General features: G+C 44.0%; 1 long non-coding RNA gene across 1 annotated transcript; it reads right to left on the minus strand.

Annotated features, from left to right (window-relative positions):
• Positions 1–6,293: 6,293 nt before the first annotated feature.
• On the minus strand, positions 6,294–9,112 carry LOC146763008 (uncharacterized). Its single transcript, XR_014952584.1, has 2 exons — positions 8,844–9,112; positions 6,294–6,480 (listed from the first exon to the last, which is right to left on the minus strand). It is a non-coding gene; the product is annotated as an uncharacterized LOC146763008 (long non-coding RNA).
• Positions 9,113–9,373: the final 261 nt, after the last annotated feature.

Below are 9,373 nucleotides of genomic sequence, written 5' to 3' on the forward strand. Positions count from 1 at the left end.
AGGCAAACCGGTTGGACAGGTTTTGTTATCTCTCTCAGAGACAATGGTTTGCCCCGTAGAGGCAATGGTTTGTTTATACACTATTGACTGACTCACTGCCGGGCTGGTAAATGTAACACCATCCTATTGTGAGGGGTCCCACCCAGAGGGGGAAGCCAAGCACTCTATTATTGTTTAAAGGGGTAGCTTTTGGGGAGAGAGGCAGCTCGCTCTCTCTCTTCGCGGGATTCCCAGGGAAGCAGCTCTCTTCGGCGGCACTCGCAGCGAAGCAGCCGGAGCGCGCTGAGGCGACGGCGGCGGAGCTCGGAGGCAACCCCGGCGCAGAGGAAGATCGGCCCCACTGCCACCAGATCTTCAGAGGAAAACTATACCCTTCTAAAGATCACCACTGCAGCTGCAATTCATCAACCACTGCAAGGGGATCAATCGTCCCAGCAGGACTGCTACTGGCACCCCGAATCCTCAGGTTCTGGACTTTTTCACTGGTTTTGTTTGTACCGATTGCATTTGCCTTTTTAAATTGTTGTCTAGTTTTCTCCTAGTAAAGAATTGTTACTCCCATTCCCATATCTTTGCCTGAGAGCCTTTTAATTTAAAGATCCTGGTAATTCAGAGGGAGGGGGGGTTTGCCGTTCTCCATTGCACAGGAGGCTTTGCCCTCTTTCACAGACTCCTGTCTTGTCGAACCAAGACAACACCATATGTTTATGCATCTACTGCCTAAATCATTCTAAATTCCCTATTAACCCTTAAATTCCCTGTTTCAATATCACCAGGGCTCTGGAAAGAGAACATTTCACTTTTGGAGAAGTGTGGACTATATTCTTGAGAAGAAACAGGTGTTATAGGGGGATACAGGGTGGATGTTCCAATTTCAGGACCAGGATACTGTGGAGGTACAAGGGGATCTGGAAAAGGGTTAGTCGGAGTCTTTGTCTGTCTCTGTATGCTTTTTTCCACTCCTAAAATCTGTTTTCGAGCTTGTGAAAATATTGGAATAAATCAAAAAGCTTTATGTTCACAATTTTCAACTTTTAAAGTTAATATCTGTCCAATTTGGTCCCAAAATGAAATTGAATTCATATCTTGCCAAGTAAAATTTGGTAATTCCTCTGTTAGCCAACAGACAAAACGCAGTAGGAGCTTATTTGAAAATGTAACATTGGTTAAAATATTGTTAAGGTGTTTTAATGTACTCTTTTGTTGCACTGATAACTCAAGGCCCATTTTATAATCGTATCGGTGCAATATCTATCACCAGACTCTCAGCACAGCACGAGTTCAAATTCCCCACTTGTAGAGAGCACAGGAATCAGGATGGTGGGGGGGGGGCATGAGGGGGCGGGAAGCCGCGTCGCCGCCGCTGCGGGCAGCTTTTTCTCTTTTTTCTCAGTTGCCCATGGGCACGGGAGGTTACCCTGCCGCCCTGCTGGCGTTAGAGTACCCGTCCCATGGTTTCCCCACTCTCTGAACATGGGCTCCTGTTGGTAGGAGCCGCTCCGCAGAACACGGAGATCTGATACACAAGTTCACCCGTGTTGCAAGTTGTGTGCACAGGGTCCTAGCTTCCCCATCCGTAGCAGCTTCCACGGTCGCTTTGGTAACCCTTCCCCCTCCCAGCCAGGAGCGTTCCCGGGAAAAACACGAAATGAACAGGGATTCTTACCAATCCTTTTGAACCGTGGGTCGTGCATAGAAGTGGGGTCCCAGCTCCAGCCAGCTCACCTGGGGCACTCGAGGTTCTGACTCACCCCCGTCACTCAAAGCCACCCAAAAGCAGCTAATAAGCAACGGGGTAGTTGAACTTCCCAAAGAGCTATTGGGACCTTTAAAATAAGGGCTCCAGCTCCTGCATGGGCTTTTAGCAAACCCATGTTGGGGGCCAACCAACACGCCTATCCTTTGCAGCCCCCAAATCACGAGGCTAGCCCAGATATGCGGGGGCCTTGAGGGAAGGCGGGTCAGGAGTTGGGCAAAGATTCCAAAGAGGCTTCAATTCCCCTGATGTGGTTGTCCAAGCTGTTTATTCCATGAGATGAAGGGGAGAAAGAGAGAGAACCAGGAAGGGACAGGGCCTTATCTAGGCTCAGGACAGGGAGGGCTCTTTGGCCCTCTGCCAACCCCACTGGGGCAGGAAGGAAGGGATCATACTATTAAATCCCAGTTAGAGGGGTCCCAGTGAAGGGAAAACCCATTGCCCGAGAGCAATGCAACACTTCTGTTCCAATAGTATAATACAATCTACCTTTGTCCAGAAAATAAAGTTAGATTTCAAATCAACCATCACTATTGTGAGAACCCTGGCCTTATTCTGGGGTCCCATTTGGTGGTGAAATTCCTCCTCTAACCCGTGCTTCCAAAGAAAAACTGTGCAGGCTCTTGCTGTTCGGTCTCAAGGCAATTTATTGTGAATTATCTAAAAGATTGTTTTCTCGGGCTGCCACTGCTTGGTCAGCAGCCTGGGCAGAGGCACACACACACCCACTGACATCCTCTCTGTCTGCTGTCTTCTTATCTCTCCCCGCCCAGGGCTGCTGCTATCTTTTATTACATATTACATGTTTATAGTTTTCCCCCAATACCTACTACCTATATTACAAAGTGCTTTTCTACTCTAAACCAATCTGTGAGTGCCAATATCACCAAGAACATGGAGGCAAGGAAAAAGAAGGAGGAAGAACAGGATCAGCCCACTTTCCTCCATCTTGGAACTTCTGACCGCCATGTACAAAGTAAAAACCCCCCTGTACAAGTGTTAATACCCCCCTGTACAATACTAAAAAAAATTCCCCTCTGTTTTGTAACTACTTTTACTAAATTATCTAACCTTTTGTGACTGCTTGTTCCACTTCCAAAGTTGGTAATTCATTCCATGGTTCAAACACAAAATCACAGCTGTTTTTCAGCTGCCTGCCAGGGTCTAAAATGCTTCTGACCAAGGCCTGGAACCTCCAAAAATGTCTGAGAGACATTTTGAGTTCCCACACACTATGACATATACTTTCATTCATTCACACTTTTATTTCTTTAATATGTCACTCATTCTCACTCACAAGACAACAAAGTACCTTTTACTTTCAAGTCACTTGTTAATATCCTCCCATGGGTTTTGTAAAATCTCAAATGCTGTTGGCCAAACCCAGGTGCTCTTGTATCCCAAACTTCCAAGCCTCTAGTGTTTTCTACTCTCAACCTGGCAGCTTTCAAGCCCAGGTGCTCTCGAGTTCTACACTTCCCATCTTGTGTGTTTTTGACCCTCAACCTGGCAAAATTTTAGCCCCCCCCCCCCACACACACACTTTTTATCCTGTTTTCCCAGTGGATTGTGCCAGGAAAACCCTTGGCTCCCTTCCTCCAAGGGGTTCAACCCCTCCCTGGGACCCTGTCCCAGTTACCCCAGGTGGTCTCTGTTATAGATGCATATTTTATGACTGGGTCTTCACAAATATTAAAATGAATACTATATGTGCTATGCTGGAAAGTTATGCTGTATTATTCTCTTTTAAGTAGTGTGGTAAATATAGTTTTTAGGCTATAAAATAATGCTAAAATAGAAACTATATGATGTAAAATACTTTTTGTAACTAGCTCAAGGAATGGATAAGACAACCAAAAAATTCTTCTCATACAGATTCCAGCAACAAGACACCAAAATCCAGAGAAGAATTATTGCCTCCTTATCAGGACTGTTTAGACTTCTTCCAGACTTCTAAGATCCAGGAAATTGATTTACAAGATTGGGGGGGGGGGGGGGGCGGGGGGGGGCAGAAATTAAGCAGAGGACATTCTTTGTTTGAAAATACTGTTTGCATCATGTATGAGATATATGAATATGCAATAGGCTATTGCTTTTAATCCTTTGTTAGTACAGTGTGTTTCTATGGCAGAGTGCCAGACACCCGGATGTCTGTAATTCTTTACTTTTTATTGTTCTTTATTGTCCTAAGTCTGATTGTCCAAATTCTTATTGGTCTAATTTTTACTACTATTTTTATAACTATTTTTTAAATATTAAACTTCTAAAATTTTAAAACAAGTGATTGGCATTTTTCACAGTCTTTCTCACTCCTTTTATCTTGTGCTTCGTCTCCTCGCTGGCTGTTTTTCATGGAAACACAGCCCTCTGAAACCCCTCACTCACTTTGCAGGTCTGGAATAACCAGCCTGCATCTCATTCATACACATTCATGCTCTGTATTTGCTCCCCACAAGAAAACTTTACCAATCCTCTTTTTTTCTTTGGGTCTTCATGTGCAATAATTTATGGGGCTACCTGAAACCTCCAATCCATGCCAGAAGAAGCGGAGCAAGGCCGCTGAATTTGGGTGGGGTGCTCCCCCTGTGCTGTGTCCCCGGGGATCTCTGAGGCAAAATGTTAAACATGAACGAGCTCCCCAATTGTGAAAAGCAAGGTTCACTTTCCTGGTAAAATTTAAAACGTTTAATAAAAAGACTTTAAGAGACAGAACTAAAGCAAAGGGTTAAAAACAGCCGGGGGGGGGGGGGGGGGCACCACACTGTTATCTTCCAAGATACCCCTTAAATACCTTTTCCCTTACATCAGCCTCTTGTATATTCATGCATAGTAAACTTTTCCCCCAAACTAGTTTGCATGTTCTAAGAACTGTTTAGCATTTCTTCTGTAAGATTGATCCCTGGGCCTTCCTGGCTAGCTCTGGATCCCCGGCTCCTCTCAATCTCAAAAGGACAAAAGTAAAAGACAAGAGGTGCTCTTTCCTCTTGGAACCAGAGTCCCAGTTTATTCTGGATAGGACCCTCCTGGGAAAGAAGGCAGCATCCCAGAGGGGCAAGAGCAGGAATGCCTGATGGGGGGAGATTTTAAACCTGGGGAAATGAGGGGAGGCAGAGGAAAAGAGGCCACAGCCAATGGGATACAACGCTCTGGGGGGGGGGGGGGGGGGGAGAGGTGGAGATATGGAACAAACCACCTGGTTCTGAAACAGAGTGAAAATTTAACAGGGTAGAAAGCCATTTGGATTTAGGTGAAATGTGCCACTTTGGGCTTGCTAGCATAAGTAAAATATGCTGTTTAGTCTGGAACACTAGTAAAACTGCCCCAGCTGAGGAGAAAGAATGTGAATTTCCAAGCTGAAAAGAGAGGCTCCGTGAACCTTGAAACAGACAGGGCAGGGTGACCCAGGAGTTCTTTCTGTACTTTCTGATAAAAAACTGGCTACAAGTATAACTAGCTATAAGTGTAAAAAGGGATCGGGAGTTCTCAGGGGCACACATGTCCTTTGAAGGGGAACAATCCCCACATGCATCCCAGCACTGTAATAAACATACTGTCCCTACAAATCTTTATAGGAATAGTGGGGTTTGGATTTATCATCCGTGTGTCTTGTTTCGACAAGACAGGAGTCTGTGGAAGAGGGCAAAGCCTCCTGTGCAATGGAGAACGGCAAACCCCCCTCCCTCTGAATTACCAGGATCTTTAAATTAAAAGGCTCTCAGGCAAAGATGTGGGAATGGGAGTAACAATTCTTTACTAGGAGAAAACTAGACAACAATTTAAAAAGGCAAATGCAATCGGTACAAACAAAACCAGTGAGAAAGTCCAGAACCTGAGGAGTCGGGGTGCCCATAGCAGTTCTGCTGGGACAATTGCTCCCCTTGCAATGGTTGATGAGTTGCAGCTGCAGTGGTGATCTTTAGAAGGGTATAGGTTTCCTCTGAAGATCTGGTGGCAGTGGGGCCGATCTTCCTCTGCGCCGGAGTTGCCTCTGAGCTCCGCTGCCGTCGCCTCAGCGCGCTCCGGCTGCTTCGCTGCGAGATCCCGCGAAGAGAGAGAGAGAGAGAGCTGCTTCTCTGGGAATCCCGCGAAGAGAGAGACCGAGCTGCTTCTCTCGGAGTCCCGCCCAGAGAGCTGCCTCCTCTCCCCAAAAAGCTACCCCTTTAAACAATAATAGAGTGCTTGGCTTCCCCCTCTGGGTGGGACCCCTCACGGTGTTACATTTACCAGCCCGGCAGTGAGTCAATCAATAGTGTATAAACAAACCATTGCCTCTACGGGGCAAACCATTGTCTCTGAGAGAGATAACAAAAACCTGTCCAACCGGTTTGCCTTCAACAGATGGCAAATGGAATACAAGCTTATCTTACCACCCAGGACACCGTGTTTCAGTGCAACACAACAATCTTCTTCTTGGGTCCATGTCCTGGTTCAGGGCAAATTTGGGAGAAAACCTCTGGAAGGAGCCCCCGGAAAGCAAACCCCCATGCCCCCCCCCCCCCCCCCCCCATGGTTTGGGAAGAATTTCCTTGGAGAGAAGTGGAAAAGAACCTGTTTATTTAACAAGCAAAACGCTCCCCAGCACCAAAAAATGAACAACACCAGATGACAAAAACTCTTTCACCACTCTGAAGAGATGACAAATCCAGAAAGTCTCTCCTGGGAGTGGTCGCCTGGGTCTGGGCACTGGAGCACTGGAGATTGGTCTCCGGCACTGGAGATGTCTGCTGCAGATCACAAAATGCAGGGTCTCAGTGTTTCCCGGTGTTTCCCAGGTCCCAGTTAGGGGCAGGTTTGAATGGTATTCAGGAAAGGGAAAGAAAAAAAAAAACTAGTCCAGGGAAAAATTTGGACTGCTTAGCTAAACTAACTAATAAGCAAAAGCAAAGGCAAAAGCAGGAGCAAGAGCAAGCAAGCAAGCCAGCAAGCAAGCAAACAAGCAAGCACTAGCACTAGCCTCTCCTAGACAACAGACCATGGGGGGAGGTGAGCCAGGTGATAACAAGACAAAACAAACCTTCACTTTCAGAGTCAGTCCTGAAAGCATAGAACATAATATCAAGCATAAACAGAACACACGATTAGGGATACAAGCACCATAACGTCACCCTAGGACAGTCCACCTTTTTAGAGCATGCGTATTCCTTGGTTGTGGTTTTAGTCCTTTTTTATCATCTCTGGTTTTTGGGCCTTGGTTCACACTGTCTTCAGACAGTGAGTGCTGATAGTTGGCATATCTGTAGCAGGTGTCCTCATCCTATGTTCATTGGATGTTATCCCATCCAAGCAGACATTTTAACACATGCATACATATATCAGCTATTTCACTAAGCTTAATTAACAGCAGAAATAAAAATGATATATTTATAACAAAGTTACTTTAACATCACGCATATAAAATTAATTGTAATATTTGCGAAAATTCAATCTTATAATATGGATCTATAACATGTTTCAATTCTTTCTGGAGTACCATGTTATCCTAAGACTTGCTTTTCCAGGCCCAGGATAGTGTTCCAGGCAGAGCCATGGGACAAAGGATGTTTCCAGCCATCTGGTGGTTGCTTCCACCATCATAAACACACAGGGTTTGGGGGAGCATGATATAGTCAATCTGCCAGGCCTCCCCATTCTTATATTTCAGCTGATAGGAAAGATGTGTGCTAATGTCTTTACAAACAACTCAGTGGGTGAGAGTCTTTAGGAGAAATGGGTCTTAATGTCTCTACCAACCTCAAGCTGCACAAGTTTGTTACAGAATACAGACAGTTTGACTCCTGAACTTTGGGGTAATAGACAAATGGGTCCATATAGTCTATTGCAGAGCCCAGAGAGTCTGAACTTCTGGTGGACCCACAGAACCCAGACAGCCTGAACTTCTGAACTTTGGGGGGAAATGATGATACATGTTCAAGGGGGAATATGTGGTAGGCGGCTCAGGAAGGCTGTACCTTCCTACTACCTCAGCCAATAGGGAAAGGAAGAGGGCAACATGCCGCCGGGAATTTAGGGTAAAAGAAGGCTGCACCCTCCAAAACCTTGAGAGATAAAACCCTGTGGGCATGTACTACAGTGGACTCTCCCTTTATCTGAAAAAAGTTGCAGGACTCCTCTGTCTCCTTTATGGACAATGGCTTTTCATAGCATGATTTTCTGCACACAGCCATTGTCCTCCCTACCAGTGAGGCTTTAACTGCTTGGGCTGCTTAATTGCAGCATGTTTCACATTCATGGATGTCTTGGTTGAAGACAATTTAAAGGAGAACACTCTGGAATTAATTGCTTCCCTTTTGATGCCCAAAACTAGGCAAAAAAACCCCAAACCTCTATAGTCAGATGGCTATAAAGCAAGTATTTGTTTATTCAGCACTGGGAGTGATGGGAATTGCTCAATCACAATCTCACTTGTGAAAAACACCATTCACTTTTGTTAAAATTTAAAAAGTTTAATAGTAATGAAAATAGCAATTAAAATAGTAATAAAAATTAGGACAATAAGAGACAACAAGAAGCAAAGAATTACGGATGTCTGGGTGCCTTGCACTGCCACAAAGCACACCTTGCTAACAAAAGATTACTCCTTAAAAACAATAGCCTATTGTATATTCCTATATCTTATATATGGTTCAAACATTCCTTTCACACTAGGGTGTTTCTGCCTAATTTCAGCTTCCCCCTCATCTTGTAAATCAATTTTCTTGGTTCCTCAAAGTCTGAGCTTTCCCAATAAGGAGGCAATAATTCTTTTCTCTTGGTGTCTGTTGCTGTTATCTCTATCCAGAGACAATAATGCGAAGAATTTCTTGATTATCTTTTCCATTCCCTGAGCTCGTTACCAAAAGTATCTTACATCACATAGTTTCTATTTTAATATTATGCTGTAGCCTAAAAACTATATTTACCACCCTACTTAAAAGAGATTAATACAGCATAACTTTCCAGCATAACACATATAGTATTCATTTTAACATTTGCGAAGAGCCAATCATATAATATGCATTTTTCACATCACTCTTTTCTAGCTTATGGTTACATTTTAAAAGTCCTTCTGTGCAACATCACTATTACAATATATCATTAGCATACTCACATTTGCATAAAGCTGTGTCATGGTTATATAACAGTTGTTTTTGCACATGCACAAGTTCCTTCTGTGGTAGTCGCCAGTCTTCTGGTGGACTTTTGATGAAGACTTTTGTAGTCTTCTTCACATTTGAACTTTTTACTTCTGTCTTCAAAGCATGCCCTGTGCTCTTGTTTTTCAGTCTATTTTTAGCTAACTTTTCAGTTTCCAAGTTCTGCTAAAAGTTGCTTCTCTTTGCTTGCATGTTATCTCTCTTGCTCTGCTTTCTTGGTTGCTTTGCCTGCATATTTACAGTATCTTGTGACAATATTAGTTGTGGTTAACCTTTTGTTGCATATCACCTAGGTTTCACTTTATAGGTTCAGCCAATCCCTTTCCATGAATAAGGAATGAATACAAATATAGATTTATGTGGAAAAAACCCCAGTTTACTAACAAATGTAACAGCAGCAGGCAAAAAATAACAGTAAATAACTACTAGATACAAAATTACTAAATATCATTGTCGTGGTTTGACACGGAAAAACAATTTTTCC

This window comes from Lonchura striata, chromosome W (genome assembly GCF_050655825.1).
Source record: "Lonchura striata isolate lonStrDom1 chromosome W, ASM5065582v1, whole genome shotgun sequence".
In the NCBI taxonomy this organism is placed as follows: Eukaryota; Metazoa; Chordata; class Aves; order Passeriformes; family Estrildidae; genus Lonchura; species Lonchura striata.